The following is a 25957-nucleotide window of genomic DNA, read 5'->3' on the forward strand; positions in this document are numbered from 1 at the left end:
AGGTAGACCCGAAGAACGCAAATCGTTTAACCTCCGCGAGCAACTTCGCAAAGGTATGCAGATAGATACCTCGTGCACGTTTAGTCGAAGTGGGGACCACATGCAAATTCAGCGTTTGGAGAGCCCCGGCATTTGCTGAGAAAATTCCTGGAGAGAAGTCACTGGACCACTGCGTCCTTTATCAGTTTCTGAGTGACTTCTGAGCCACTTTGCCTTGCTCTCCTTTAATTTCTAGGCAACCAGGCCTATGAGGGCCTGTGCGGGCCGGCTCTGCTTTCGCTACTCCTGGCATCTTTCCTCACCTTTGCCTCCTGTAGAGAAGGGACTGGTTCTCATGTTTTCCCCAGCTCAATAGCTCAGGGCTTTGCTAATCTTGCTGAACACTTCAGTTTTTAGATGGTATATCAATGAGGCATTCAAACAGAGCAGTTTATACACAAAAATTCTGTCTGCTTTGTAAAAGATTATCCTTTTATAAACACTCGGCAGAAAACATAAAAGCAAATAGGGGACAGCACATAGAACAGGAAAGATGTTAGCAGGGAGATTAATACTGAATGGGTCGAAATGAATGGCGCTTACTAAAACGAGCTCCAGATACTTTGGCAGCAGTGAAACATAAATAATGGGAATGACACATCGTTTATTCGGGATAATGAGTTGATCCAAAGTAGAGGCCCAGGACAAGAGATTAAAGATTAAATATCCATCTCCTGATGAATATCAGTAGCCAACTTTAACCTTTTCCTTCCAAAAGTACAATTTTACTTGAACAATTATATGTGCTTGTGCTACAGTACAGAAACTGGATTCTTAAAAAGCAGCAAATACCGCTTGCCTCGTTTTCTTATCCTGGTGGAAAACAAGGTGGCACATTTCAAGAGAGGAAGTGTCTTGGATTTTATTTCTAGGCTCTGAGCCTCTGGACACCGATATAAAGAAAGAATCCCCCCCGCCCCTCAATATTCTGCACTGGAGACATCGAGCTTAAGGACTCTGCTCACATCTCTTCATTCACTCATTTAACAATAAAGTTTTTCAAAAGAAAAAGGGAAGTGAGACTGGCACAACCCCATATGGATTTCACATTGACCGTGCGCCCCACAGAATGATAGAATGGGACGAGCCTTAGAAATGAGTGTGTCCAAACTCCTCACCCCAACTCCGGAGAGGACACTGAGGCTGGCGGCCAGGCTGTGTCCCGGCCGGGGTCCCACAGCCTATTAGAAGTGGAGCTGGGACTAGTACGGAGCCTTCTGGCCTCCAGCCCCCACTCTTCCCACTGCACCCTGCTGCCTCTTTATTCCCTCAAGTTGGAAATAATGACCAAAGCAGCTTGCTGGAAGAGCCAGAACCCCACATGCTAAATTAAAGCCCTGAATTCATGAAAAACTTAGAATATTGGAAGCTCTGAATAAATAAGGGTTGGAAACAAAAAAAGGGGATGGGAAGAGTTGGAGCAGTGGGAGAAAATGCAGAGGAGGAGGCAAAAGGAGCAGACAGCAATCACAGACAGCCGCGATGCCAACCCACAGGCCCTGCCCCCCAGGCACGATTCTGGAACAGTCCGAGAGTGGCCCTTTTCTCTCAAAGGGCAAGAAGACACCGGGCAAGGAGAAATCGTGTGGCTGGCCCATTTCTTGGAGCCAAGAAGCTGCCCACTGTTCACAAGCCAAGACCAGGAGAGAGGTTTTGTGGCTGATAGATACTGGGGGAATAAGGAGAGCAGGAAGATTCAAATGTTGCCATTAAAACAACAACAACAACAACAACAACAACAACAACAAAACAAATCCCAGGCCACCAACCAGGCGGGAGCAGGAGACCATCACAGGTTAATTCCGAAGCCGCTCACCTACAGAGAGCAAGGTCAGGATTTGGCTGTCGTCCCATGTGATATCAGTTTGGTGGTTTCAGTCTATGCTCCAGGGAACATTTGTCTCAGTGCCAAACCAACATGCATGCACAGTTGGCAAGCTGTCCTCCGGAGGCCAGGGATGAGGAGCTGTGGAAGTGTATCCATTTTCACTTTGCAAGTGTTTGCATGCCAACGCCTCGGACATTGCTGCTCTTCGGAGAAAGAGGGGAATTTATGCTTGAGAGCAAGGCTGTCTTCAGCTGCCTTACCCCACATGGGGGTGGTGGAGCGAGCAATTACAATCCTTCTATCCTCTCTTCCTGAGTGAGTTCAGCATTTTGTCATAGGTGAAAATAATTGAACTACTTCCTAGATAAGAAAGGTATTACTGGGACCACCTGCCAGATCTTAGCAGGAAAGAATTTTTTGTGATGACCATGTGACTCATAGGTTTCCACTTAGATGAGATAATCAAGACAAAAGGCAAGATGGTCACGAAACATGCAACTGCCATTTTGGAAAAGGAAGGATGTATGAAATAGAACGTTTTTAAAAAGGGCTCTGAAAGGGAGTCCAACATAAATTCAAACATGATTTTAAGCACTGAACATGCTTAGCAAAGGACCCAGGAAAAAAAAAAACAGCACCTCTCAGCCTCCCTAAATTGAGAGAGTACCCCTAGGGTAGCCCACTAGGAAACAGACACATGTTAATGTCTTTACCAAGTGTTACAAAATAATCCAGTGCAAGTAGTTATGGAAATAAGGAGAGGGTAGCTAGGAGGAGGAAGGTGGTAGAAGGACTTTCCAAAAGAAGCACCATGTTTTCATTGAATCTTTTCATGATGTCCAGCCCTGGTTAAGGTGATGTCCACAACAAATAGTAACAAACTGAATGTGACACTGCTAGAGATGGTGTGACTCCATGGGTCAGGAGGATGATGCTACCTAGACCATGGACCCGTCCATGAAGAATTTCCAGTTAAACATTCCCAGTACTTTAAAATGCAATTCACGCTTTCCAGGCGTGACCAACATTGCCTTGTGGTTGAAGCCTATCAGCAGATCTGACCATGAAAAGACTATAGCCTCCAAAGTGAGATTACTGCATCTTTATCTCCTGGGAGACAATTTAGTGGTTGTAGAAGCAAAGATGGCTGCCCTCAAATTAATCCCCAATGGCCCAATAATGAGCTGGGCTTGGGAATTTCTCTCAAACTGCCATTTGAAAATGTTGATCTTCCAGCAAATAGCTATGGAGGCTTTATAGGAACTCCCTAAATTGGATCTTTTTCTCAGATTATCAAATTCTCAGCAGATTACGTGGTCTTTCTCATAGATCCCAAGTGACAGGCCTATGTGGTTGTGAGACTACGTTTGTCCTCAGGGCCAAGGCTAGTGATAGCCATGTGGGCGGGGGGGGGGGGGGGTGTCTTCATAGGCCAAATTCCGATTTTCCCCCAAATATATTCACTGAAAAAGAGTCAATATTTTTATAGATACGTGGGTACAGTGAAAAAGAAAAAAATTCTCTTTTATGGCTAAAACAAGTAGTGAGTTCTGGAGGACCCAGGCTCCCAGCATGTTTCCCCAATTCCTGGCCTGCCTCTAACACTGGATGTAGTACAGACTGACATTAGTTGTTCTTATAAATTTACACACGTACGTCAGCACATGTTTTCCAGACTTGGACTTACAATTCCAGGGCACTCTACATTTGTGTGAGGCCAGCTAAGTTTGATCTCCATCAGTTTGTTAGCTCTGTATATTCTTCATAATTTGGACTGATGGGTGTCACACATTCTAGAAACTCAGTGTCAGCTTGATGGAAAGAAGTAGTAAGAACTGAAGGAGGTAGGACCAAGAACCATAAGGAAGTAAATCACAAATCACCTTTCAGAAAGGCACATTAAGTAAGGGTCTCATTCAGACAGCACTGTTAGCTAAGGGGTCTTACCAGGTTAAGAGGGCAGCAGAGGTCTCCAAACGGTGATGACTTCCTGCCCTGCCACTGGAAGAACTCTTCCCTTGCTCTACTCTAATCAGTAGCTCTCAGCCTTAGTTACACAGTAGAGTCACCTGGGGAGCATTTAAAAAATACCCATGCCCAAGCCTCACCCAGAGATTCTGACTTAGCTGATCTAAAGAGGAGCCCAAGCAATGCATATTTAAAAGTTCCCGAAGAGATTCAAGTGCACTTTAGAGTAGTGGGCTGCCTATCAGCCCCCAAAGATATCAGGTCCTAATCCCTGGAACCCAGAGATGGTACCCTATATGGCAAAAGAGGAGTTTGTGGATGTGATTAAGTTAAGGATCTTGAGAGGAGGAGATGATGCTATATTATTCAGGTGGGCTCTGAACGCTATGGCGAGTGTCCCTATAAAAGAGAGGCAGCGGGAAAGTGGACACACACATCAGAAGAGGTAATGTCCAGATGGGGCAGAGAGAGAGAGAGTTGAAGATCTAGAGTCTTGCAGCACTGAAGACTGGAGTGATGTGGTCGCGAGCCCAGGAATGCTGGCAGCCACCAGAAGTTGACAAAGGCAAGGAATGGATTCTCTCTTGGAGCCTCTAGAAGTAATGCTGCCCTGCTGACACCCAGATTTCAGCTCGGTGATACTGATTTGGGACTTCAGGCCTCCAGATCTATGAGAAAATAAGTTCTATTGTTTGAAGCCACTAAATTTGTGGGGATTAGTTATGACCGCCACAGCAAACTCATAGAGCCAGGCTCGGCAACCACGGCTCTGATCTCACTGGTCACTAGGAAAGCCGTCAAAAAAGCCAAGCTCAGTGCCACCTCTGAGCCATTCACCTGCTTCTTCTCAATCTGGAGCACTTTCCTCTATAATCTTCACTTGGCTGACCCCAAAAGTTCTTCCCTGGTCCCTGACCCAATCTACATTAGATCTGCTTGGTATTTCCTTTTAGAATTTTGTTCTCATCCTTCCTAGTGCTTATCACAATTTATCATCAGTTATTTATTTGTCTGGTTATTTATTTAGTGTCTTTCTTCCCCACTAGAATATAAACTCCCTGAGAACAAGGTTTACACCATTTTGTTCACCACTGCGTTTCCAGCACCTAGCGTGGTAGCATACACATAGTGAGTGATCAATAAAAACATTAAAGGAAATAATGAACGAATGAATGATAGTCATCATAGGTGGGAATGAACCCCAGATAAACAGCCAAGAGCGTCAGATCAGGATCTATCTCTGGGAAGAGAGAATGGCAAGGGCGAGGAAGGAATCTAGGGGACCCACATAAAAGGGCCACAGTCCTGACAGTCCCCCAGAATTTGTGGGAGAACTGGAATAATGAGGGAGGTTATGTGCAAGGGCTACATACATGTACACTTGATTCTTGATTTGAGCAGCCAATCACAGTTCTAGATTGCACTTGCTATGTCATGAGGATCTTGATCCAGTGCCAGGTTTGCCTAGTACCGGCTCAAGAACCGGACAGGGAAAAGAAAGCAGGTAAACCACCTTAAGACCTACAGCAAGGCATAACTGGAAAAATGTAGGCACCAACAAATACTCAAGTGAGATAAGACACATCTATCTCGTCATCCCCATGAAAATATAGGACACTGCTTGACATCCATCTCTTTCCAGGTATTTTAAGTATGCTCCCACTATCCACCTGTCTCTAAGTTAGGGACTACCTGTTTTATAATATTTGTGTAGTATCTATTTTTTAAAAAATCACTTGAGCAAACCCAGAGTAGTAAGTACAATCCATTGCACTGTTCCTTCCTGTTTGCTCCAACCACAGTAAACACACCCCAGAGGCAAAAGTGATTGACTACCGGATGCTGCTTTTGGGGTCAGGGACCAAGATGGTTCTCCCACCAGAACACTCCACGCCGCTCACTCACCTGGTGAAACAGCAATGGCAAGAGAAATGCCACTTTGAAAATCTAGGAATTCCAAGATTTAGGAGAGCGATTAAGCAAAAAAGCAGAACGAAAAGCCCTACGTTCAGCCAAAAAGCTAAAGTGATCAGGTAAGGGAACAAGAGGGTTGGTAAAGGAGAAATACCCAGAGGAGGATTTCAGGTAGGTTCTTTGATTGCAAGGAACAAACTCACCCACTCATACCAGGAAAAAGATGATGCTTGAACCCTGCCTTTTGTTTTCCTTTGGTTTTACTCCTCCAGTTTTGACCTCAGGAACACGTTGCTTTTGTATCTGTAAATGTAAACATTTTAATCAAAGGAATACCAACACCAGTGAATTTTCATAGAGAAGCTATTTTCTAGAGCAAACTCTATTGGTTCTGGGTATCTCTGGTTTTATCAACTTCACCCTGGTGTATCTAAAGGGAGGGGGTTTTATATTTATCCTGCTTGGAGTTTGCCGAGCCTCTTGAATCTATAGGTTTATGTGTTTCTCCAGTTTTTGAAAATACTTGACAATTATCTCTTCAAATATTTCTTCCTCATTGTCGCTCTCTTACCCTCCTGGGACTCCAATTTATGTATGTGCTAAAACATTTCACTATGTCCCATCTATCTCTTCTGTTCAGTATTTTAATTTTTTTCCCCTGTCATTCGGTTTAGCTATTTTCTTTGGGCCTGACTTTGAGTATACTAATCTTGTCTTCTGCTGCATCCGGTGAGCTATTAGACTCATGCAATGAAGTCTTAATATCAGACATAATATTTTTTAGGTTATAGAACATCTGATTGATTCCTTTATATAGAGTCAAACTCTCAGTTGGTCCTCTCCCATCTTTTCACCTCTTTTGTGCATCTTTTCCTCTATTTTCTTTAGCATATTTATACCAGCTATTTTGAAGTCTTTGAGTCAGATGAACGTCTGCCTTCAGCTCAGGTCGTGATCCCAGGGTCCAGGTATCGAGCTCTGCATCAGGCTCCCTGCTCACTGGGAAGTCTGCTTCCTTCTCTGCCCCTTCCCCTGCCCGTGCTCTCTCTCTCTCTCTCTCTCTCTCACAAAAATAAATAAATAAAATCTTTAAATAAATAAATAAAGTCTTTGAACGAACTCCAATATCTGGATCATCTATGGGTTTACTTCTATTCCTTGCTTTTCTCTTCATTGTTAGTCCTGTTTTTCTGCTTCTTCACCTGCCTCGTAATATTTTACTGTACCGGTAACATCATGTGTAAAGAGTCTGAGAGACTGGTCTTTGTACATTCCTCTGACAGGCAGATGGGGAGAGGGACTGATCACCTCAGTCCAATGTGGAATTGAGCTGACTTGGAGCCAGATTGAAGCTTCAGTTAGAAAAAGCCCACCCCTGTTTTCAAACATCTCAAGGACAACTGTGTGTTCACTGTAGGCCCGTCCATCACAGGGGCGGGTTTCAAAGCACTTGACGGCAGTAAGACACTGCCCCCTGTTTTCCCAGCCCGGCCTCCCAGACTCTTGAGCCACCCCAGCACTCAGCAAATGTCCCCTGAGAAAACTGGCTAAGACATTTAGGGCTCTTCTAGATCCTAGCTTGTCAGCTTCCTCAGCAGGTTTGTCTTTCCCCTGCAGGGTCCCTCTGTCTAGGCCAGGCCTGACTGACCCTCAGGCTGTGACCATACGTACAGTTGTCCCCAGGAAAGAAAATGGCTAGTAATCTCAGCTAACCCGGGAAGGGAACTTCCCTCTGGGATTTTAATATATCTAATACTTTTTGCTTCTTAGTTCTCTAATGTCTTTAAAAATATAGTTTTGCAATTTATTCCTTTTTTTTTTTTTTTTTAGCTGTTACAGCAGGAGCCAAGAGCCTGCCACAACATACTACTCAGAAGCAGAAGTTCCCATTAGCCCAAATTAATTCCATAAATAATTTTCTATATAGAATAGGCAAGCTTTACCAGTATTTTCCACTTCATTCTTATTTACTGACATGATTTTCATCTAGTTCATTTTTTTCCACATACACTTAACAACCAAGATTTGATTTATTCATCTGTATTTTTGACCATATGAAACTACATCACTCACAGCATCAGCTGTTGTGAGTTTTCACCTGCAGCCATACCTTCTACTGTGTAATTTTACTCATTCAAGATTTGCAGATCTAAATTTAGTCAAGAACATGCCATTTTTTCAGGCAAACTTTAGACTCTAATATATTCTACTAAGTACAGGTGTAGACACTGTAATTTTTACTTTGTATTGATTATTTTTACCAGGAATATCCATCAAAAACTCAATAAAAGACAGATGATTTGACTTAGGTCTTATTTAATCTCTGAGAAAACCCATGTGCAGTTCTCCTTAGATAGTACAGAATTTTTTTCAGCATCCTGAATTGGTCTATTGCATCTCTAACAAATGTCCCCTACAAGTTTCTAATGCTGTATAGTCATAGTGCCCCATGTTGGCAGTTCAAAGAGCAAAATGATGACATTGAAGTGGTAGGCTTGTCATGGCGAGATCAACGTGCCTTGCATCATGATTGGAACAGGAAGACCCTGGGAACTAAAGCAGCTCCAAAGGCTGGGAGTTGACTCTGTCTCAACTAGTTTTGTCCTTATTTGTCTCTCTGCCTCTGCTCTTGCCTCTTCTCTACAAAAAGCTCCCTGTGGGGGGCCTGGCTGGCTCAGTCTGCAGAGCATGTGACTTTTGATCTCGGGGTCATGAGTTCAAGCCCCACATTGGGCGTGCAGCCTACTTAAAAATTGTAAGGGGCACCTGGGTGGTTCAGTCAGTTAAGCGTCTGCCTTTGGCTCAGGTCATGATCTCAGGGTCCTGGAATGGAGCCCCACGGCAGGCTCCCTGCTCAGCAGGGAATCTGCTTCTCCCTCTGCCCCTCCCCCCTTGTTCTTTCTCAAATAAATTTTAAAAATCTTAAAAAAAAAAAAACTTCCTGTGGATTCATCATGATTGTTTTACTCCCTCCTAACCTCAGATCTCCCAGAATCCCTCCTTATGGCCATCCTGGCCCCTCTCTCTGTATCATCCCCTTTCAGCTTTAATCCCTTCCTCTTTTCCAATATAATGTCTGGGTTCAAAATCTTGAGGAAAGGAAGGTGACTAGCTCAATGTAGTCTGAAGGCCATGAGGACCCAAGTTCATGGAATCTTGCTCAGGAATCGCTCTAACTCAGTATTTTTCAGTGTGATCTGCAGATCACCTTCAGGTACGACAATCACCCTTCCACATTCCATGGCCCTGTGTCTTTCCCCTGAGTAACAGTTCCCTCGGCCAGGGCGCCCTGCAGCCCTTGCCTACCCTCTACTACAGTGAATTAAGCATCCTGGTAACGAAAAAACTCCAGTGTCAGATTAGTCTGGGTTCGAAACCCAGTTTCATTGTCTATAAACTGATCCCAAGTGAGTTCTCCAATTCTGAGTCGTACTTTTCTTATCAGTAAAAGGAAAGAGTTCTATCAACTTTACAGAAAGAAATGAAAGAATACATCTAAGGAACCCGGTATAGAAAAAGTACTCACGAATATTAGTTCCTTTCCTTCTGAGGACAAGTCTGTGGGGCCACCTTCATCACAGAGAGGACAGCATCGTCATAGTGTGTGGCCAGAACCAAGCAAAACACATGAGACGAACCCAGGAAATAAAGGAATGGATTTGCCAGCAAGAGACAATGTTATTTTTTTCCCTTTGCCAAGCCTGAATTTCCCAGAGATACTGCATTTCTTTGGATAACTCAGCAACCACGCAGTCCAGATATAGTCTCTCAGGCAGGCAACATGTTTACAGTCAAAAAGCTCACTTCCACTTCAAGTTTCCAATCCCCTGCTGCTACTTTCTGCAAACTTAATTAATTAGTTGCCGCTAACATTTGTTCAACCTCATGCAGCAATGGGAGACGGAAGGAAACGGGCTCCCATAAATTAAAAACATTTCAAAATATTGTCTTCTCCCAAGAAAACAGTTTTTTTAAATTAACACTCCATTTGGATAACTTTAAGGTTTCAAAAGAAAACAAACAAGGGAGTTCCAATTCATATTGATTGCCTTTAACTATTTCCCTACCATCGATCTCCACTACCACTCTGACTATCCTAAGCATTATCGTCCCTGTAACAGATTCGCAACTGCTCCTATACCTATCTCCTTTGTAATGCTTAGGTAATTATATCACATATGGTCCTGGTGTGAAAATGTCTGCCACACACTCCATCAGTCAGCAGATTAAGAGATGCCTAAACCCTAAGTGATAATGTTGTCTTAGAAAATTAGAATCTCAAGTGCCGTATTGAAGGCAATGATGTGTAACAAGAAGGTACAGTGAATTTTTATTTTTCTTATTGATTTGGTTGTTTCACCACCAAGACATAATTACACTAGCTATGACTAAATAATAGGGCAAGTGGCTAGGAAATAGCACTGTAAGCAAATATCAACTTATCCCAACTGATTAATCCAAGGGATTCAGAGTGGGGCATTCTGATCCGTTAGCCGGGTTATCAGCTACCAGTTGAGTATTTGTAACCAGGGTGGGGAAGGTCCTCCAATGACCAATGAGTATGAAATAGCATCCCAATTACAGATCATCCACTACCTGTCATGATTTTTGTACAGTGCATCCTTATGTAAAAAAGATCAATGATATTTGCTCTGTCTACTGCGCATGATTGGTGAGGCATTCTACAGTTCCACAAAAACGTCAATTGCTGCCGTTGTTTTACTGTTGTTATGAATAACACAGTAGAAGGAGTTTTGAACCTGGAATTATGACCTGAGTCCTAATCAGAGCTCTGCTCATAAAATGATCAAGTCACCACAGGGTGGTGAACAGTGACATAGGATGAACGGTGACAACTGGAAGACCCAATATTTGGGGATGCTTCCATACGTTCTGTGACATGGTCAGAATGCCCATGACTATGTGGAATTTTCACTGGTGTCTTCTTAGTTTACTTTGGTGTAATCTTCATCTTTTCCTATGCGCTGATGATACTTATAAGATTCAAAAATATGTCACACAATTTGAAAATTACTGGTGAAATCATGGAAGTGGACAAGAACAAAAGGGGAAACTTAAGAATGCAGAAACTAAGCCCTGGATCACTAAATCAGTACATTTAACTTCTAAGAAATGGGAGGCTATGATTTTTGAGACATTCCTGTCAACAGTGAGGTTGACTGCAGGCACAAGAAAACAAATCAAAGCTGCCATACAATAGAAAAAAACTTGATTTAATTTTGTACAAATAACACCAATAGTTAGGTAGGTAAAAAAATAGTCCGGGGCGCCTGGGTGGCTCAGTCATTGGGCGTCTGCCTTCGGCTCAGGTCATGATCCCAGGGTCCTGCGATCAAGCCCTGCATCAGGCTCCCTGCTCGGGGGAGAGCCTGCTTCTCCCTCTCACACTCCCCCTGCTTGTGTTCCCTCTCTCGCTGTGTCTCTGTCAAATAAATAAGAATAAAATCTAAAAAAAAACCCCTCCATTTGTGTGTAACTACAATAGGCATGGTAATTAGCATCATATTTAACATATCAGATTATTTTTATTGTAATTTTTATTCGTTTTTGCTCGGTTTAAACAATGTGTATGTATGAATGCTCAAATAGAGAGAGATAGATATAGCAAATCTCTCTCTTAATACCTATCTATCTATCTATCATCTATCTATCTATCTATGTGAGATAGATATTGCAGATTCGGTTCCAGACCACTGCAATAAAGCAAATATCACAATAAAGCCAAGTGGAATTAATTTTTTTGTTTTCCCAGTGCATATAAAAGTTAGGTTTGCACTACATTCTAATCTATTAAGTGTATAATAGTGTTATGTCTAAAAAAAAACTCCAATGTACATCCCTTTAAAAATACTTTATTGCTCAACAATACTGTTATGTGAGCTATAGCAAGTTGTAATCTTGCTGCTGGTGGGTGGTCCTGCCTCAGTGTTGATGGTTGCTGACAGCTGGCTGCTACAGGTCTCAGTGGCCGTGGCAGTTTCTTCAAACAAGACAACAGTGGAGCTTGCTGCACTGACCGACCCTGCCTTTCATGAATGATTTCTCCGTCGCACGTGATGCTGCTTGACAGCATTTTACCCACAGTAGAACTTGTTTCAAAATTGGAGTCAATCCTCTCCAACCTTGCTGCTGCTTTATCAACTGAGTTTAGGCAATATTCTAAATCCTTGGTTGTCATTTCAACAATCTTCACAGCATCTTCACCAGGAGTAGATTCCATCAAGAAACGATTTTCTTTGCTCCTCCATGAAAAGCAACTCTTCAACCACTAAAGGTTGATCACGAGGAAGGCAGCAATTCAGTCCCATCTTCAGGCTCCACTTCTGATTCTAGTTCTCTGGCTATTTCCACCACATCTGCAGTCCCTTCCTCCACTGAGGTCTTGAACCCCTCAAAGTCATCCATGACGGTTGGAATCAACTTCTTCCAAACTCCTGTTCATGTTGATATCCCTTGAATTATGAATGTTCTTAGTGGCATCTAGAATAGTGAATCCTTTCCAGAACTTTTTCATCTATGTGTATGTGTGTGTGTATGTATATATATATTTCTGATATTTAATATTTTTTAAATTTTTTATCTGAGTATAGTTGACATACAACGTTACATTGATTTTAGATGTAAACATAGTGATTCAACATCTCTGTATGTTATGCTGTGCTCACCACAAGTGTAGCTGAACTATTACAGTATCATCGACTATATTCCCTATACCATGTTTTTATTCCCATGATTATTTATTCCACAACTGGAGGCCCGTATCTCCTACTCCCCTTCAACCATCACCTCATACCTGCCAGAATGGCTAAAATCAAAAAGACAAAAAATAACAAGTGTTGGCGAGGATGTGGAGAAAAAAGGACCCTCATGCCCTGTTGGTGGGAACGTAAATCGGTGCAGCCACTGACGTGGAAAACAGTACGGAAGATGCCTCTGAAACTTAAAAATAAAAATACCATGTGATCCAGTAATTACGGAAGGGTTTCAATTTACTTTGTCCAGATCCATCAGAGGAATCACTATTTATAGAAGCTCGAGCCTTACAAAATGTATTTCTTTAATAATAAGACTTGAAAGTCCAAATAACTCCTTGATCCATGGGCTGCAGCATGGATATTGTGTTAGCAGGCAGAAAAACAACATTGATCTCATTGTCCATCGCCATCGTAGCTCTTGGGCGGGCAGGTGCATTGTCAATGAGCAGTAATACTTTAAAAGGAATCTTTTTTTCTGAGCAGTGAGTCTCAACAATGAGCTTAAAATATCCAGGAAATCATGTTGTAAACAGATATACTGTCATCCAGGAGTTGTTGTTTTATTTCCAGAGCATGGGCAGAGTTGGTTTAGTATCATTCTTTAAGGGCCCTGGGAGTTTTAGAATGGTAAATAAGCACTGGCTTTAAGAGATAGTCACCGGCTGCATTAGCTCCTAACAAGAGGGTCAGCCTGTCCTTTGAAGCTTTGAAACCAGGCCCTGACTTCTCCTCTCTAGCTATGAAAGCCCTAGATAGCATCTTCTTCCAGTATAAGGCTGTCTCATCTACATTGAAAAGCTGTTGTTTAGTGTAGCCTCCTTCAGGAATTCTCTTAGCTAGATTTTCTGGATGACTAGTTGCAGCTTCTCCATCAGCACTTGCCACTTCACCTTGCACTATTATGTTACGGAGATGGTTTCTCTCCTTAAACCTCATGAACCAACCTCTGCTAGCTTCAGACTTTTCTTCTGCAGCTTCCTCACCTCTCTCAGCCTGCATAGAACTGAAGAGAGTTGGGGCCTGGACAGGACTTTGGCTTAGGGGAATATTGTAGCTGGTTTGATCTTCATTCCAGACCACTAGAACTTTCTCCATATCAGCAATAAGGATGTTTTCCCTTTCTTCTCATTCATGAGTTCACTGGAGCAGCACTTTTAATTTCCCCCAAGAACTTGTCCTTCACATTCACAACTGGGCTAACTAGCTCAAGAGCCCTAGCTTTTGGCCTGTCTTGGCTTTGGACATGCCTTCCTCTGAGCTTAATCATTTCTAGCTTTTGATTTAAGATGAGAGACATGTTACTCTCCCTTTCACTTAAGCACTTAGAGGCCATTGTAGGGTTATTAATTGGCCTAATTCCAACATTGTTGTGTCCCAGGGAATAGGGAGGTCTGAGGGAAAGAGAGAGAGATGGGGAACAGCCAATTGGTGGAGCATTCAGAAGACACACACATTTATCAATTAAGTTCACTGTCTTACATGGGTGTGTTTCCTGGTGTCCCAAAACATTTACAATAGTAACATCAAAGATCACTGACCACAAATCACCATCTCAAATACAATAATAATGAACAATTTTGAACTATTGCAGGAATATGCCAAAATGTGACACAGAGACAGGAAGTGAACAAGTGTTGTTGGAAAAATGATGCTGATAGACCTGCTTGGCACAGGGTTGTTTCAAACCTTCAATTTGTAAAAAATGCAGTATCTGTGAGAAACAACAAAATGAAAAATGCCTGTGTGTATGTATGCATATACACACATGCACATATATAATATATATTGATATATATTTTTATTATTTTTTATTATATTTTGTATTATTCAAATACAGATAAAGATATAGACATATAGCTTAATCTCTGTCTCTCTCCATTCATGTGTGTGTATGTGTGTATCCAAACAAGAATTTATCTAGAGGGATAGAGACAGAATGAAAGAGACAGACAAAGACAGAGCACAGAAAATTAGTTGCCTGTGAGTTGTCAATTGCCCTTCTGTTCATTAAAATAACCCAGATTTTGTTGGAGAAAGCAATATGTCCACCTAAAAAAAAAAAAAAACCAACGATACTTGCAGCATTCCTTGCAAACAAGAATGGCTATATATCTAACTGCTGACCAGCAAAATGTAAGCAGTGCTGTGGCATGTAGTGCCCGGAGAAGCACATTAAAAGTAGGGCTGATCAGGTTGGAAAGCCCATTTGCTCCTTGCTTTTCCCTTCTGCCTGCCTGCAGCATCGACGCTTTACTTGAAAAGGATCAGCCAGCTTGTGATTCTGAAGTGACAAATCCATGCTAAGGGTGGCTAAGTGGAAAAGGAGGAGGAGGCTGGGCCTCTGCTTTTTTCAAGATTTGCCAAGTCAGCTTAGGATTACCTGCCTTCATACTTCTCATATATGAGCAAAGTCAAACTCCTAATTTTTTTAAAGCCACTGTTTGGGAGCTTCTGTTCTCAGCAGTACAACATAATTCCTAACTGATGCAGGAGGAACAGCGATCCTTACCCTCGAGGCCTTTATAGTTTTACTGACAGAACAAGACAGGTATTCATGTTTGACCTGATTAAACAAGAACATAGACATGTATATGATCACGTGCTTTACAAAGAGTGCATGCTGTAAATGCTACAGGGGGTTGACAAAGAGAAAGACGAGTGTGCACTGGAGTTCTTGAAAAACATCTTCACATGGAAAGGACCTGAGCTGGCCCTGATGCAGAGAGATGTTGATAATTCGACATTTGGGCAATGGGTCCCAGGCACGAAGAATAGCAAGAACTGAAACACAAAGACCAAAAAGCAAGTGTAGTTTGCTAACTAACTGGACCAGGAGGGGAGGTGCAGACTGTGGAGTAGCTGAAGATGAATTTGAATAAGTTGGATGGGGCTAGATGACAGCAGCCTTGAAAATCAGCCTGGGGAGTTAGGATTTACAGGCAGTATGTAGCTCTTCATCATCAATTCTTCATGTCTTCTCCTGGCCCCTTGGCTAGTTACTACTCCCACGTTTATAATAGGATGGTTCTACCGGACATCCCAATTGATCCCATTGACAACCTGTCTAAAAATAGCAGTCATCATTTTCCTTCATCAAGAGATCAGTGGTGTTATCAATTATCCAGCCTTCTAGGGTAGAAATTGTGGGGTTTTCTTTAACTATATAGATAGTCAATATAGAAAGTCAATGCCGCCTTTTCCCATCCTTCCCTCCTTCAAAATGTCTCTTGAGTTGATTTCTCTATATCCATTTCCACCATTACTATTTGGAGTTTTCTTGTAACCCTCTCTCACAAGAGTCCCCTAACAAATCTCCCTCCTGACAGCCTGTCCCTGCTATAGTCATCCTATAAATGCCAGAAAAATCTTCCTAAATTACTATTCAAATCACATTACCCTACCCCCATCTCATACTTCAAAACCTAAATTCCTCTGCTGAGCTTTCAAAAACTTTCATATTATGTCTACTGAACCGATCTACCTTATTTCTCACCACACAGGAACCAGGAACCAGTGCTGGAGTCTTCTGCACCTGCTCAAAGGGCCTACTCATTCATTCCTAGCCCCCAGTCACTTAAAATGTCCAGTTTTCCTATTTGGTTATCTAAACACTATTCATCCTTAAGATTCAGTAAACTAACCTCTTCCTCAAAGGTTATTCAATCTACATGGATCTCTTTTCTGGACTCCCACCCGCTTTACAGTTTATATCACAAAACGTGTTATTTCTAATTGTTCATGTATTTCAGGTTTATCAGCCAGGTAGATTGTAAAAGAAGGTAAGATCTGTGGAAAGTTGCCATCAACTCTTAGGGTGGAGGGACCTTCGTGACGGATCCTCAGCGTTCCCCCATAGAAGTCTTCAGTCTCTGCCAGAGCAAATCCAATTCTACACTCTTCGAAAGAATAGACCTTCAACAAATATCTATTCAATTAATGATTTATGAAACTTTTTTGATACTGTGTTAGGTCAATAAAAACCTGTTAATCGTTTGATGATAATTACTGATTAAGGTTTCCAATGATGACACCACGAACGTATGCTTTACGGAGATTAATCATTCTTGTTGTCCATATCCATGAATGTTGACTCTGCCATGAGAGTTTTAGATCTATTAAGCCAATATAGCTTACATTAATTAAAAAAACTAAAATAAGTTCCATTGTTATGTAGAATTTATTCTGGTTTAATGACCACTGATTATAGTTTGGTTAATCCCCATTCATAGACAAATTTACCTTGAATTGCTGGACAATTAAATATACCATTGTTCAAAAGGCAGTAATTATTTCTAGCTGAAAATTGAGAGGTATGGAACTGAACCAGCCATCCAAAATTCCTAATGAATTCTGAAAACCCGTATCATCCTTTTTAATTTACCAGATCCACTTGGTATTATTGTAGTTTTCCCTTTTGATTCAAAGGAAACAATTCCACTAGTAGACACAAAGAGATAGTTAAAGGTGAATACTTTAAATAGTTAAAGGTGAATTTGAGCAAAGAGAATTATATCCTTAAAGAAGCAATTCATTATCTTCTTATAAATAATTGACACCTTTGCTAATTTCTCAAAAACAGGAAAACTGAACACTCAATCAATAAATATATATCCTTAAAAATGTATTGTTACTAAATCAACTACATTACTTTGTTTTAACAGGTCATATGATACATCAGAAAAAAATTCTAGATAATGTGTTTTTAAAATTTTCCTTTTATCTTGACATCACTAAATGGGAGTATTCACCATTAAGTTCTTTAATGACAATATCCTTTCTCTTACAAATGGCTTTGAAGTCTTCTACCGCCTATTGCAAGTATGTGGATACTTCCCCAGCAAGGGTGGGCAGGAAGCCAATACAAGCCACCAGGTGCCAATATTACACCTGACAAATTAAGCCACACGACTGGAAAAGGGTGGGTCCATCCTCCTGTTAGAGGTTCATTTCCTCTCATTTTCCCATGAACAGGAAGTCATTGGAATGGGGAAAAAAGCTTTCCTTAAAGACCCAGATGGCCAAAGGTCTGAACTTGTTAACTCCTTGCTAACAAACAACTTGGAAGCAAGTTCAAACTGATTACAAGACTTTATTTACATTGACTTGTTCAACACTGTTGATGGCCTGGGTTCCAGGGTGTTGTGATTTAGTTAACACTCTGGGTGTTCCTGGGGCAGATGGGGAGTGTCCTTGGATGTCATATAGAATAATCACAGCTGACGGAGGAGGCAGTTCTACCTCAGCCCTTGCACAAAACCCAAGAACCTAAAGATTGAAGGGGTCCTGACAAGATCCTACCACAGCCATGGGTTAGGGCCAGAGCTCTCTTTCAATGACCCAATTCAACAGGATTGATTTGAAGAATGTAATCAGAGCTGACTGAAATTCCATAAAATGCTGCACTATATTAATATAATACTCAATTCAATTATACCCCTGAACTAATGACTTGTAACTGTCTCCTAAAGATCAGTTATTCAGCTTGATGAGTGTTAAATAAAGCATAATAAAAGGAACGTTTTCCAGCCGAAAAGTAATCCAAAGATTACAGATGTATAGTTATACTCATTTAGTGCTCTTCCAAGAGATAGCTACCATACAAGATAATGTGTATTTGTAATGCATAAATAATTAATTACTAACAAATTCTAGTTAGGTTTGTTTTTTTAAAAAGTATTATGAAAGTGACATAATATAATGTAGAGTGTTCCACAACTTGCTTCGTTCACCTAGCAACATATTCCTGACATCTGTCCTTAACGGTCTATATGGTATATTCATTCATTTTAGCTGATGTATCAAATCAGTTCCCTTAGTTTTTTGCCAATCTGATAGGTAAAAAAATGGCAGCTCATGTCTTTTTATTGTACATTCTTTTTTACAAACTAATGAGGTTGAACATATTTTTCAGCCATTTGCAATTTCTCCTGAGAATTGCTTATTTTATATCTTTTGCCATTTTCAAGTATGTTATTTATTTTTCTCATTAACTTGGGAGCGCTCTTTAAATAATGGACAGTAACACCCTTTATTCTGTAATGTATGATTCAAGTATTTTGTCCCAATCTGTCATTTCTCTTTTAACTTTATGATGTTTTTTGATAAAGTCAACTCTGTCAGGTTTTCCTTAATGGCTTCTAGATTTCCCATCTTGTTTACAAAGAATTTCTAACCCAAGATGATTTTTTAAAAAAAGGTTCATTCATGTTTTCTTCCAACACTTACATAGATTTGATTTTTATGTTCAGAGCTTTATTCCATCTGGAATTTACTTTTGTGTATAGTAGGAGTCCAGATGGAGAGCCAGTTGTCCCAACGCCATTTACTGAGCAGTCCGCTCTTCAGCCACCGATTCAAGATGCCTCCATATTATCTGTTTAATTCTCCTATATTCCTAGGTTTGTTTCTGGACTGTAATCTTATTATTTGATTTCCCTATCACCACGCTTGTGCCTTGACTGTATCACAATTGTATACTGCTTACGATGAATAGTTCCTTTTGACCACCACTACGAGGGCAAGTCCTCACTCATTTAAATATTTTGTTTTTTTTTTTTTTTGTGGCTATAGTCAAGTGTTGCTCCTCCAGATGAACTTTAGAATAGACTGCTCAAGTTCCATTACTGGGATTGCATTGCAATTTATATTAAAAAACTTGAATGAAATTTTACCATCTTAAATGCATCTGATTTAAAGCACAACGTTTCATAAGATAAAATACTTTACAATACTTTTAAAAGTTAAACTAGCATAATGAGTAGGATATTTCGTCATTATTCTTGTTATATCAAGATTTTCAGGGGATAAATGGAAATACTTTCTTTTCACTGGCTGCTCAGCCAACCAAACAGTAGTTACTCTGTGCCAGGATAGGATAGTATATGTTATGAGCACATAGAAATAATATGTGGCATGGCCCCTGTCCCTGAAAATGTACAACCTAGTTAACCAGATAAGACATATATCCATATACATATAAGGCATATTGATTGGCACAACATACATATTGATATAAGTTAGCTTATATTAAGAATCAAATGAATTACTATAGAAAATAAGATTACCAACAGTTCAAAGGCAGGAGAGTCACAGTAGGGAAAGCCTAGAGGCTCACTCTCTCTCTCTCATCTTATGGAAGAGAACATTAAGGCCCACTCAAGCTAAATCATTGAGCTAAGTAGCAACGGAAAACATCAGGTTTGCTGATTCCCCTTCCAGTGACCTTCCCACTGCATCAGGCTTTTACACATTTCTTTTGTTGACCATTTTAGAATGAACTAGAAATCCATATCAGTGAAGCAGCAGAGTCTTTTTAGAAAACTCACATTGATAACTGTGTCAATACTCACAAACTAGTTTCCCCAAATCAGTTAAAAAGGAAAAGGTTGCATTCATACAACTCTATTACAGGGATGTCTTTTGATGTGTATGACATCAAATAACAGATATTAATGATGTTTCACTTTTCAACCAGTGGTTTTGACATTAGAACACATAGCCTGTGACTAGGTAAAAAAACGCAAGGAATTTTTTTTTTTTCCCCTTTAGGCACAATTCATCCCCTTGTCATATTTTAAAGCCCTCAGGTAACAAACCCTAAGACCCACAGGAATCTTTACACCTGTAGAGAAGAGATTTCTAAAACTCAACATCAAATCCACTTTTGATTTTTCCCTTGAGTTTGTTTCTGTCAATGTTAGGCAGGTAACACATTTCAGCTTTTAAGCTGTGAAGTGATCTTTTTTTTAGAAAAAAAAAATCGCATTCACAGCTTTAATCTTGTATTTCCATGCGTATTGAGTTAAATGTTGTAAAACTATCAATTCTGTCAAAACCTAGCAAAGAGAAAACAGGACACCATGCAATCTTAATGTCCAAACTGACTAGTGATTATCAGAAATTAAATGTGCAGGAATTCCAAATCTTTTTTGATCTGAGATGTCTAGATAACTTTTGTTTTTCCATAATTGTATGAGGTTTCTACATAGTATTTAAGAATCAATTATATTGCAATTGATGTAATTAACTCTAATAATCCATTAAAAGTCAGTAGGAGGGCTATTCAAGTCAATAGAAAAGAAGGAGTATATTATGAAGGTGTTATTAACCTATACAGAATTTTACTAGACATTTTCTTTTCTTACATAATAAATACACAGTGGTTAGGAAGGCTGTCATTATAATTTAATGTGAACAATAGCCCATCACTTCTTTTCCTATGCAACCCTTAACTAATTCCATGTACCATGCACAAGTAAAATGAAACCTTTTCTAATCAGGGTACAGTCATATCAATCATCTATTACTCCATGATTAAAGAAGAGGTCCTTACCCAGCTAAGCGGGAGAGAATTGGGTGCTTAGAAGTTTCAGACCCACCTTTTCTTTTAGTTGGCAAGTCTCCATTTCTGAAGGCTGTCTGTATGGTATAACTAATCAAAGAGTAAACAGCCATCCAGAAAGTTTTGTTCAGAATACTCTAGCAACCATTAAATCGTCACTGAAGCACGGCTACCCGCTATCTAGAACTTTGGAGCATTTGGAAACTTTTGAATTAAGTGAGATGAGACATACTCACCTTCATGGCATTCTGCATATCCATACCACTTCCTCATCGTCTTGCTTGGCCCTAGCAGTGAACCTCACAGATACTTAAGAAAGCCAACCTCAGTGGAGCTGGCCTCATCATCCCGGGGACTCCAGGTCACAGAGCAAGGCCAAGGGGCTCAACCTGCTTCCCACCCTTTCTCCATCCCTGGCTAAATGAAGTCAGGAGAATATATTCTAATCACAGGTCAACAACCAGGCTGTCTTTCTCTGGAACAACCTTCATCTCTCACTAGGTCCCCATTCTGCTTTTCCAATTTGACACTGACCAAAAATGTAACACTGTAACATCTGCATGAAAGGACACTTCCTTATTATTCTTAGCCACTGCCCCTACTATGGACTTCATTAGGAATACACACAGTGTTGGCTTCTCCTGGCTTCACATATATATCACCATAGCCGTCCCCAGCTATGTGGTATAGAGCCACAGTGGTTGTGGGCGAAAGAGCATGGTACCTGGAATCACAAGACTGGGGATGAACCCACGTTTTGCCAGGAACTGCAGATGTGATCCAAAGACTATCACTCTTCTGTCTCCTCATCTGTAAAGTGAATGGAAACGGGATCCCCACCATAGGGCTGTTATTAAATTAGCCCCATTGCGTGAGGATTAAATGAGACCAACATGGGAAAAAAAGCCTTGTGAATCAGAAAACATCACACAAATCTGAGACTGTGCTTATGGCATTGTTCAGTCACCAAGAGCTCTCGAAGCGATGGGGGAAAGGGATAAAACAATAATCCTCAAACTTTAGTGCACATGAGCTTCATCTCGAGACATATTTCAAAGTACGCATGCCTGTTTCCCTGGTGATTCAGATTTGAACTATAGGCCGAGAGGCACCGGAATAGGCAGTTGGCTGAAAATGGCTTCCCATTCATTCATCAGATATTTTAAGCACTAGGAAGTCTTAGAGGATACAAATAATGACAAGATAGAGCTTAATGGGGAGCGACACCAGATCTACATGTAGAAAGAAGACAACCATCCAGAAATAGATAAAATAGAAGGCTCTGTGTGTCACAGTAGAAAAGACAGCAAGTAGGTGACACCTCTTTGAGTTTCTCCCTCAAGCCCTGACATACATAAATCTGTATTCCCTGGAAGGAAATTCTGGTTCGCTCTGACTCCTCAAGTAAGCACGGCTGGCGTGCTGTGTCCCCTCCTGCATGAAACTTACCTCCAAGACCCAGAGTCAACGTGAGTCATTGGGTCTCGGCCAGGAACCAAGGAGAGAGTGTGGGTCCCATCCCCTCTTCTGGAAAAGCCAGGCCTCACGGTGGAGTGGCATCTCTGACTCAAAGGGTTCATCTCAGAGATGGAACAAAGAACCCTTTTCACTCTGGAGAGCTCCTGATTTATGTGGTCCAGGCAAAGATGGAAGAAATCCACCAGAGGCATGGGCAGCCACAGTGACTAGAATGAGACTTCCCCCTCTGAAGGTTTCACTTTGAATCTCCTCCCTAAGGCCAGTCCCGGAGAGAGAATTTGGACACAGCAAAGCAGTGGCTTCAAAGTCACAGCAACTTTCCACATGCCTGGGAGGAGATGGAGAATGTCACCTTCCTTTTTTCTGAAACTCCCATCGTCACTTTGTATAGGTCGCAAGACCACAGAGCAAAGAGGCCTGGTCCCGGAGTCAGGAGACCGGGCTTGTCGTCCTGCCCCTGTCAGTGATGAGCTAGGGAACAATCTCCCTTTTCTTTGGCCACATCCTTTTCCAAAGAGAAAAATCAGGATCCTGACACCTACATGAGCTACTTCACAGGGCGAACGTGGGGGCTAGATGAAAAACTTCTTTGAAAAGTAAAAAGTGCCACTGAACTGTAAGACATTAATATTAAAAGCCCCCAAGGGAAATTGTTTGAATTACCCAATTTGGTTATGAATGTTGTCCCCCCAATACACTCAAGTTTTCTCTGTTGTTCTGCTTTGAACGTCTGATAAGTCGCCACCAGTGATTGCTTTGCAGATACAGACTTGCAAGACTCGGTTGCAGGTGCCACTGAATGCCCTCCGACTCTCACAGGTGCGCTCCCCCTCTCTCCAGGCCTCCAGAAGCTAGAAATGCTCCTGCTCGGCACAGTGCTTGCCCACCCCACTACACAGACCCGGAGGTACCCAAGAACATCTGACCCCTGTCGCATTCATGTGACACCTTTGTTCAGTGCTACATTCACTTGAGAGGGGAAAAAAATACCTCAACCAGGAAATAAATCTTTTACAGCTATTTCATCCTCCCCTCACGTGGCGCTGGAATATCACTTTAAAGAACATTCTTGTGGCCTTTCCAGTTCTTTTCCTTTAGGTCTGCAAACAGGAGTAACCAACGCGTCCAAGGGGAAACTACTCCCCAGCAGAGCAGTTCTTCAAAGGGGACTTCTTCGGGCAGGAAAAGGGAATGTCTGATACCATAGCTGAATAAACAGACTCATCAAGCCCAGTGCCAGATTGGAAAACCAGGCCCTCTGAGCATGCAGCCCGCCAGCCGTGCACCTCAGACGCACTCAGGCTCGGGCTTTCTCATCCCTGTCCTTCTCAGTCCTTCTGGCTCTCTCTTCTTTTTCCCTCTTCCATTCTGTCATCTTCTTCAACAAATGCCATAATATTCTTGGGTTTCTAAGTATTGTTTGTATTATTATTCATTGACCGATCTAATGGGCTCTGCAGGTTCCAAAGCCCATTTTTGAATCGCAAACCTTTCCAGCATCTCTACTCCTGCAGCTCACGTTACCTCAGCGAACCTCTGTTCCCACAGTCACCAACGCGCCTCAGAAAGTAGCTCCTCTTAAAGACAGAGCAGACAACTCACACGCAATGTTGTAAGCCCCGGATGGATGGCTGCCAAAATCCTAGAGCTTGATGGACCCTCTGAAGGTCATTATTTTCGGGGGGGGGGGGGAACTGACAGATTTACAGACTCAGAAAGAGAATTGTCTACTCTGGGCTTTGAAAGAGTCCAGAAACTACCAACCCATTTACAACTCAGCTCAGTGTCTCAGTCTACAGAAGTACTTCCAAATGTCTAAGCTAAATTTATACCATAATTAGTTTTTCCATGTGAATAGCTGGTCATGAGTGAAATTCCAAACCATAGGTCATACAGGGCTTAGGTTTAGAAATTGGAATTTGTCTTTTCCATACTGGAAAATTATGGGGTTTTTCTTTTTAAACAATAATAGCCATAAACTTATGGTTATTTAGATAATCTGGACACTAACTAGTTTTAACTACCTGTATATTCATACATACTCACATGGACAGAGACAATTCTGGGTGGATTTCATGCAACACATTATCAAATCAATTAGGACTTCTTCAGCCATCCAAAAATTAGGCAGTCTCTCACACCGATTGGTTTGTTCTTCATGTTTAAACTCTTTCTTAAACATTTCTTTGAGAAAGTAATTCTTGGATGATAAATATACTTGGGGAAAGTTTATAAAATTCTCCAGTCCCTAAGTTTAAAATCAACTCTTTAATTTACTTAGGTTCTATCCATAACTGGCTTCTGGCTCATTCCTCATCACAACTTGTGACTGTCCCATATAAAATGCCTCTCTAATTGGCTTTACAAACTTCAGGTTTGCACAAAAGCAACAACAAAAAAGAGTCAAAATAAAGAGAAATGGCTCAGTCAATACCTGGTCAGTAAGGACCTCTGAGACCCAAAGCATTATTCTTTTTTTTTTCCCCAATAGTAAGCTCCTAACCTCAACCACTCAGTTACTTCCCACTGTCCCATCAACATTTATGCGTTGGAAGTTATCTTCTAAAAGACTAGCTGAGCCCCACACTATATGTTTGGCCAGTCTGAATACTTGTAATTACTTTGGAGTCATCACAAAACAATCCAATGGTCCTTGATGTCATTAATCACCACCAACAGAAAAGTCCAGAGTAGCCATGAATTGGCAAACTTATTTTAGTATTTGCCAAGAGCTATGTGGTGTCTACTTGAGGAGAAGGAGAAAAAAATTCTAATTACTCTGATGCTATCTGAGAAGCAACACCTGGGTATTCAGAAATAATCTCATCAACAGATATTTCATATGCTTTTTGCATAGAGACCACATTCAACGTCCTATCAAACTAAGAGCATTAAAAGTCAGTGACTATTTTTAACCAGTAGGAGTCTAAAATGCACCTTCTGTCCATTTGACACACAGATTATGTTCTCGGTTGCGCAATCATTGGCGCAAACATCCCCTTAGACAGGCTGAAGGGACAAGGTGGGAGACATTCGTTTCAGTTACCTTTGCCCGGGCTTTATTTGTTCTGCAGATAATAAACTTTGGACTTCTTTACCCAACCAGTCATCTTGCACAAACAGTAAACTCTCTCAAAACTTTCTGTTCCCATGAGACCCTTGAGAAAACAAAATAGGAAAAAAAAAAAAAAAGCATGATGAAAATCTACTTTCTTTGGTCAACATCCTAAAATTGAGCAATTTCTTGACATCTTAAAAGGGACTGTCTGGCGTCAGGTTGAGAGTTAGTAAACTCCCTATTGATCAAATAACTGAAATCAGTAATAAGTGCAGTCAGGATTCTGAGGTTGCAAACTTGTTCTGTAACTATTTCCTGTTCTTCCATGCAGCATCATGAAAGCCTTACCCACGTTTACCCTGTGTAAGGAGTACTTGCTAAACTTCTAGATCACACAGTTCTAGCAGCAAAAATATTTGAGGTATATACAATTTGTGTGTTTTCCCTTATAAATTACATGTGTATTACTGTGCTGTGTGCATCCAAAATATATACACCCTGGGGCACCTGGCAGGCTCAGTTGATAGGACATGCAACTCTCGATCTTAGGGTCA

At 41.1% G+C, this 25957-nt stretch overlaps 1 long non-coding RNA gene across 3 annotated transcripts in view; it reads right to left on the reverse strand.

Annotated features, from left to right (window-relative positions):
• LOC116624868 overlaps nt 1-25957 on the reverse strand; it is a 98757-nt gene that overhangs the window by 42611 nt on the left and 30189 nt on the right. Inside the window, exon 4 of one of the 3 annotated variants that reach the window (XR_004297964.1) lies at nt 5931-6052. The exons of 1 other annotated variant lie outside the window; for it this stretch is intronic. This is a non-coding gene — a long non-coding RNA (uncharacterized LOC116624868). Of the gene's footprint in view, nt 1-5930; nt 6053-25366; nt 25504-25957 lie in introns of those variants that run through there. One more of the 3 variants, XR_004297962.1, reaches the window with a different exon arrangement.

The sequence above is a fragment of the Phoca vitulina genome, unplaced genomic scaffold, assembly GCF_004348235.1.
Source record: "Phoca vitulina isolate PV1807 unplaced genomic scaffold, GSC_HSeal_1.0 scaffold71, whole genome shotgun sequence".
In the NCBI taxonomy this organism is placed as follows: domain Eukaryota; kingdom Metazoa; phylum Chordata; class Mammalia; order Carnivora; family Phocidae; genus Phoca; species Phoca vitulina.